Source organism: Etheostoma spectabile, unplaced genomic scaffold (assembly GCF_008692095.1).
Source record: "Etheostoma spectabile isolate EspeVRDwgs_2016 unplaced genomic scaffold, UIUC_Espe_1.0 scaffold00018476, whole genome shotgun sequence".
NCBI lineage: Eukaryota > Metazoa > Chordata > Actinopteri > Perciformes > Percidae > Etheostoma > Etheostoma spectabile.
Genome location: NW_022604274.1, coordinates 1 through 7,216, shown reverse-complemented (window position 1 = coordinate 7,216; position 7,216 = coordinate 1). Strand labels below are relative to the sequence as shown.

Here is a 7,216-nt window from a genome sequence, read left to right as displayed (position 1 = left end):
GGAACAACAATAAACTTTGAGCTACATGCTGAAAATGGCAAGTTTTGAAAAATATTTGGATTTTTTGGAGAAAAAAAAGGAGGCGTTCTTGTTCTTTTCAGGGAAAGTTTGTAAAGATTTACAAAGAAAATGTTTATGGCATTTACTCTCTAACTGGGACGTTTTCTGACCAATTGGCGTGAATGGTATGGACGAAGTACACATGTTGATACACTAGTAAGAGGAAATTACATTTAACCATATATCCAGCTAATCTTAAATGTTCACATTAATGTATTATGTGACCAGTTAACTTCATTTATATTGTATACTGTTGCATGTAGCGTTTTCCTTAAAGGGGTGATAGAATGCAAAACCGATTTTACCTTGTCATAGGTGAATAACGACAGTTCAGTGGGTAAATAGGACATACATAAAAGCTTTAAATCCCATTGACATGCCTTTCCTCTGAATATCTCACATTTTGAAACTGCCGCTGAAAACGGGCGAATCTCAACAAAGCCAAAAGATGACATCAGGATCTTAGAACCTGTAGCTTTGTCACGCCCATGGACGTATAAGGAGAACGGTCCAGCCCCAACATTTACACACAGGCCACTGACCTGAGACCAGCTCCTAATGTTGCTGGCGTTAGGTCAATTAGATGTCCGACTGAGAACGCGACGGGCATGGCTGCTGTTTATAAGGAGATCCCAGGGAACTTTTCCCCCAAAGACAGTTTTCAAAACTTCGGACAATTTAAAGCAGGATTTGCTAAGCTGCGGTTGCTGTTCCGACTGTCTGGTCATCCCAACCACAAGCTATAAGTATGATTTCATCGCTAACAGTAACATTAGCAATGCTAACGTATCCTGTAGCTAGCATAGGCTGAATGTGTGTTGATTACCTGTTATGGCAAAGGGGCTTCCATTCGAATCAATACCCTGTGTTGTCATGTAGCTCCATCTATAGTTCACGATGCATGTTTGTCCACTTTGGCAGGCTACTTTTTATTGTATTTCAGCAAGAAAGCTAACTGCAGCTGAGTAGAATCCTGATAGTTTGGTTGCTAGCTAGCGCTAAGCTGTAACGTTACTCAGCTAGCTAGCTATATCATCCCGTTAGCTTCGACAACAGAACTGGAAACGTTATCATTTCATATGATATCGAGTCAATCTCGTGAAAATGGTGTGTATATAGACGGCAATGTATTGATTTGCAGTTTTTTTTTATTTCAGAGCACATCACAAGAAAGTCAAGACACGAAAGATGCAGCTTGCTAAACAGATGCTTCCAGTGTGGCATCTAGGAGGACACAACTGTCTCATAAGACATTAAGACCTCACATATCATACAAGGTAACCTTTCTACTTATTCTTACAAAACCAGACGTCTTATGGTGTTTGTGTAGCATTGTGACTGGGTAGGATTTAGCAGAGCAGTGTTATCTAATGTTACCATGATGAGTGAGTGACTTTTATCAAATATGGGATACATTCCCAACACATTAGTTTACTATTTCTAGTAGGAATAGAACTATTCATCTGGATTATCACTGATTGGTCTGATCTCAATCAATTGCATTTCCTTTTGTGGGGAGGCTGGTGAAAATAATTTGGACAATGGGTAGGAATGTGTTTGTATACAACAGGTATGACTGAATGCTAGACTGTGTGTTGAAGATGCCTTTTGCAGGCATGTACACGCCCTATGAACTTTGTCATTCAACAATACAAGTCTTTAGAAAAGGCAAATGTGAATGGGGGACAAATTGTCTGCAGAAACTGGTTTGTTCAGTGAAGGAGTTAGACATGAGCAATAGTCTAAAGACATCAGGCCTAATTGCCGGCCATCTAAATGTAAATCATTTCAGTTTTAAGATGGTCTAACTGTAAGGCATTTGTACCAACACTGGTTAGAGTACAGCTTTGGCACAGCTTAGAGGTTTAGCAACTGCTTTTGCTGTGAGTTAACTGGAGTATTTTGCTTGTTGTGTGTAAAAGGTAATACAGTTATGTTACAAAATTTATGTTTTTTGTTTCAGGTTGTATCTTGCAGCCACAACGGAAGACAGCCAAGGGGAAACTAATGTCCAGACGTCTGTTCCCAAAGGCCAAAAGGGGAGGTTACACCGTCAAACAAGTGAAGACGGAGCCAACAATTTGTAAGTTAAATATTTTTTTTTATTACAAACAAAAAATAAAAATGTGCATCATAAAGGCACTAAACATAACTTTTCACACACTTCAAACAACAAATCTGAATGTGCAATGGTATAGGTGCTAAAAATGACTTTTCACACACAACAGGCTATGTCTTAGACCGGATGAGACTGGTGTTCGAGGAGATCATCCATCCCCCTTCCTTATCTGGAAGCAGTCCGGCAGATTCATGGGCCCCAGGACCTGTGTGCTCAGCTCGACAGACACCCAACCCGACATACTGCCCTGAAGCCTCCAGAAACTCCCTCCGTATACGCAGCACGACACGGACACTTCTACCAAGAAAACCCAGAACCAGCTCACCAAGTCCTCTAGGCCCTGGTCTGCATTGCCTGCAAAGAGAACAGGGTGTAGTGGACAACCACAGTTTTTATCTTTTAGATTTCAGAGTAATGATGATTGCTTTTAAACTAAATAAAGTTTTTCATTTTGTTGTCTTGATAATACTGTGTTTTTGTAATAATGGTGAACCAATAATCAATGGGTATTGTTATCGAACTGCTAACAGTGGTATCAAATTGGCCTCACCTTTCCATCCCTCTGATTCTCAACTGGCCATGGTCAACTCTGTAAATATTCATTGTATTTTGCAAAGAATATATATTGAGGCACACCGGATGAAGGCCAGGATGGTGAGTCAAACAGGTTATCTCCTCAGGAACCTGGGTCATTCTTTTCATGACCTGTAAAAACAAACAATGAGCTTGTTGTTATTTCATAATGTTGAATGAGCAGAAAGCATAAAGTAGCTTGAGTTAATGAATCTAGTTTTAGTTACCTGAGGTATTTATTGGCAACATATTTTCTCTCTCCTGGGGCATTTGTGCACAGTTTCCACAAGTACACCTGCCAAGGTAAGATGTATGCACCGTAGTTGTAATTTTACATATTACTACATGTTAAGAAGGTAATAATCTCAAATCTAATCAGCAGGATAGTACTTCCAAGATAACATTTGACCTACTGACACAGGCGAGAGTAGTAATAATGCTTTAGACGTAGCATACAAACAGAAATAGTCTCCTGTCCAGCTAAATGGACGTCCTGTTGTAAGATAACATATTACTACTACGTGTTAAATAATTTACGTAACTCATAATCACAATCGAAGAGACTGTTGTTGTGAGTAGCTCTATGAACTAGACATCTTGACTGAAACTGCGAAAGTAGTAAATATTTGTCCGTGTGCACATTAACTTATGTTGCTTACGATACTAAAACAAGCTAATACAAAGTTATTCTTAGGCTACAACACTGACGTGTGAGTATTACACTAGTGTAACAACGGACGGCAAATGTTGGGTGTTGAAAATGCAAGTAAATGCTAAATGACCAAACTTACCAGTCTGAAGAGTAATTTCCAATCTACTGGCAAGTGGCTCCTCTACATCAGATCCTTCCTCTGATTCAGGCTCAAACAGATACCGTTCAACAGCTAAAGTCTCCATCTTCTTCTGTTGCTCTGTCAGCAGCACCAAGCTCGTTGCACAACAACCAATCAGCGCGCAGCTTATTTAAATATTCATGAGCAGACCATATAAGGCAGAACACCTGTTTCAAGCCAGGTCAATTTAGCAGGGTGGTGTGAGGGCCAAAAGAACAGCAAAGCAACATTTTCATCCATCCATCCATCCATCAATCTTCATCCGCTTATCGGTATCGGGTCGCGGGGGCAGCAGCTCCAGTAGGGGACCCCAAACTTCCCTTTCCCGAGCGACATCAACCAGCTCCGACTGGGGGATCCCGAGGCGTTCCCAGGCCAGGTTGGAGATAAATCTCTCCACCTAGTCCTGGGTCTTCCCCGAGGCCTCCTCCCAGCTGGCGTGCCTGGAACACCTCCCTAGGGAGGCGCCCAGGAGGCATCCTTACCAGATGCCCGAACCACCTCAACTGGCTCCTTTCGACGCGAAGGAGCAGTGGCTCTACTCCGAGCTCCTCTCGGATGACTGAGCTTCTCACCCTATCTCTAAGGGAGACGCCAGCCACCCTCCTGAGGAAACCCATTTCGGCCGCTTGTACCCTGGATCTCGTTCTTTCGGTCAGCCCAACAAATGTTACATACCCTATCAGAAGACCTCAAGGAACAGCGTGATATACTCCATACAACCATTCTATCACCCCTTAATGTAGTGAAAATTTTCCACCAAAACAAGTTCCTTCCTAAGAACATTTTGCAGAGCCCTCCACTGTGCTGCGTCCGAAATGTCCGAAATGTTTACCAATGTGCTACTCTGACGTGCCTCATGCTAATACTTGTTGGCTACTGATACCTCTGGTTATGCATCCCCATGTTGCATTTTAAACATCTGAAACTGAAGTCCGGTCACTGGTTAATGAGTCAACCGTGGATTTTTTAAATATAATTTTTTGGGCATTTTCGGCCTTTATTTTTGACAAGACGGCTGAAGAAATGAAAGGGTAAATAGAAGGAGAATAACATGCATCAAAGGGCCGCAGGTTGGAGGAGTGAACCTCTATATGTGGTTGCTCGCTCTACCAACTGAGCTATCCAGGCACCCAACGGTGGATTAGTTTGGGCGGTGTTATGATGTATACCGCGTAACATCTAGGCAAGTCCCGTTCCTTAAAACAGCTTAATTGGCTGGGGTTAGGATAGTGATTAGTCTGGGGATGGGACCTCAACAAATCGGGTAACATTACCTTGCGTAACCCTTAGGGTGATCCGAGTATCCGGCTGAAACGAGTATCTGGTACGGATAAAGCACTTTGCTTTATCCGTACAAGTATATCCGAGTAATATGAGTCAATATCCGTGCTCGGATTGAATACAACTCCTCAACTGGCCGCGCAGCGTTCTGTGACAATCACAGCCCCCCCCCCCCCCCCCCCCCCCCCCCGCCTACAAACCCGCTCGGATCAATCACACACACAGAACATGGAGAAATGCGCTCCTTCGGCCTCTCTCTCTCGCTCGCTCCCGCTCCGTCAGGCAGGCTGTCAATGGGTCTGCGGATCTGTTCCGTTAACGTTTAGGGTTTCTTCAGCTTCAGGTTTGTTTTTAACTTCGGTTTGTAGTCCTTACATAGTAACCAGTAGATTTCTGGTGAACATGGGGTTCAGACGTGCTGCTTGGTTTAAATGCCACTCCCGTTGCGTTCCTGCCATCGGAGATTCTTTTTTTTTTTTTACTGTCAGCTGCCCCCCTTACCCCCCTCTCTCTGTGTCTCTCTCTTACACACACACACACACACACACACACACACACACACACACACACACACACATATGCCTGGTGTGGAAATAAAAAAATAAAAAAGAACCAAAAAAAAAAAAATCACACTGATCATAAAAAAATAAAAAGTAAAAAAAAGAAAGTTATATTGAGTATGAAAACTCTAGTTCATTACATTTTACTTCATAATTGCAACTGCATGTGTTGTATTCATTGTTGCAAAACGTTCTGTATATAGTTTGTTTGTTACCATGACAACACCATTGATCTGAAGCTCAATGCTGTCATGTAAATAGTTTTCAAATCAGCAATAAATATAACAATTTTTGATCAACTCATATCAATTGCATGCTTAAATAACATACCGGTTTAAAGCCCCGCACATTTCAAGAGAACCTGACCCACTTCTGGGTTAAATATGACCACTTCCGGTTTAGGCCCCGCCCAGTCCGAGTACAGATCCGGATACAGATAATTCATGTGGTAAACAGATACAGATACAGATACAGATAATGCTGTACTCGCTCATCCCTAGTAACCATGCATGCCTGCCAATACTAGTGTGTGAATGGTGTGAAGGGTGGCCTCTTTAGAGACACCGTCCCCGTGACGGGACATTTTCTCCACTGAAGCGAAGCTGTTTTCTCCACTCAACAGTTTTCATAAATTGCAAGCAGTAAATCTTCATGAACACGCTCATGCAACACACCATTTGAAAGCTTAAAGTCTCGTGATTCGACACATCAACATATGATGATTTATACCAGTTAAACAACTGTTATAAAATTAAAGAAATTAAAGATAAACAGAAAAATTCTGCGCCGCTAGTGTCTAAAGTGGAGTGTGCCTCCATACCTTTTTCCTCGTGTCTTTATTCACGCGGTGTGAAAGATCGCCCAAACCTTTTTTTCCTACATTGCAACAATCCAAGCATTATAATATCCAAGCCATTTTTATCTAAAATGAGCTTGTCCCTCACAATCTTGTAGTTTGTGGCCGAGTTTCAACGGAAAGAAAGCTAAACAGTTTATCATTTGTAGGTTTGATCGCTTCTCTCTTCTCCCAGGGGCTGCAACACTGTTACTCAGCACTGGGGGATTTTCTGACGTCTAAGCATTCGATTGACAGGTGATAGAAGCCAATCCCTCTACTGTAAACCGAGATAAGCCTTGTGAAAGCCAATCATGTCGCAGAGTTAGGAGGGAGGGCAAGGTTGGAAAGATGGACATCTATTTCTTCCAGTTAAAACTAGATGTTCAAAACTGGTCTACCTTTTAGCCAATAAGAAGACGAATTGATTGATACCAAACTTTACCAGAAAATTTAACCCTGTTTGGCTGCAGCTGTGTCAAAGCAAAACAGGGCCTTAGTTATGCTTTTCACCATTTCATCAATTTATAATTACTTATATCTAAAATGTACGTATATAGTTTTTTAAGTATGTGTGTGATTGATGTAGGTGTGTTTTTGTATTTGAGAAGTTTTGTATATTTGCACTTTTTTGGCTTGTATCTTTGCACTTTTCAAAAGGAAATAACAAAAACAGCACAGACTGTAGAAATAACTTCATAAAATATCAATTTTCTGAGTGTTTTTTCTTTTGGATATTTCTCTGTAAGTTGAGACATGTGGCTGGTGATACTAGTTTTGTGTGTAGCCCATCTAATACATGTGCACTTTCAACCCTTAACAGGAAATGAAAGTAGCTATTGGGTTCGTTTAGCTTACTCTGTTATGCCTTTACTAGCTTGTATTAATACATTTCCAGATGATCAGTTAAACTAATACTAAAGGTTATTTTCTATTTTTGTACAAAGTAGTA

The 7,216-nt window shown here is 41.4% G+C and overlaps 1 long non-coding RNA gene across 1 annotated transcript; it reads left to right on the top strand.

Annotated features, from left to right (window-relative positions):
* The first annotated feature begins 1,103 nt into the window (after positions 1 to 1,103).
* On the top strand, positions 1,104 to 2,463 carry LOC116680489 (uncharacterized). The gene is made up of 3 exons (XR_004329768.1): positions 1,104 to 1,337; positions 2,024 to 2,143; positions 2,289 to 2,463. It is a non-coding gene; the product is annotated as an uncharacterized LOC116680489 (long non-coding RNA).
* Positions 2,464 to 7,216: the final 4,753 nt, after the last annotated feature.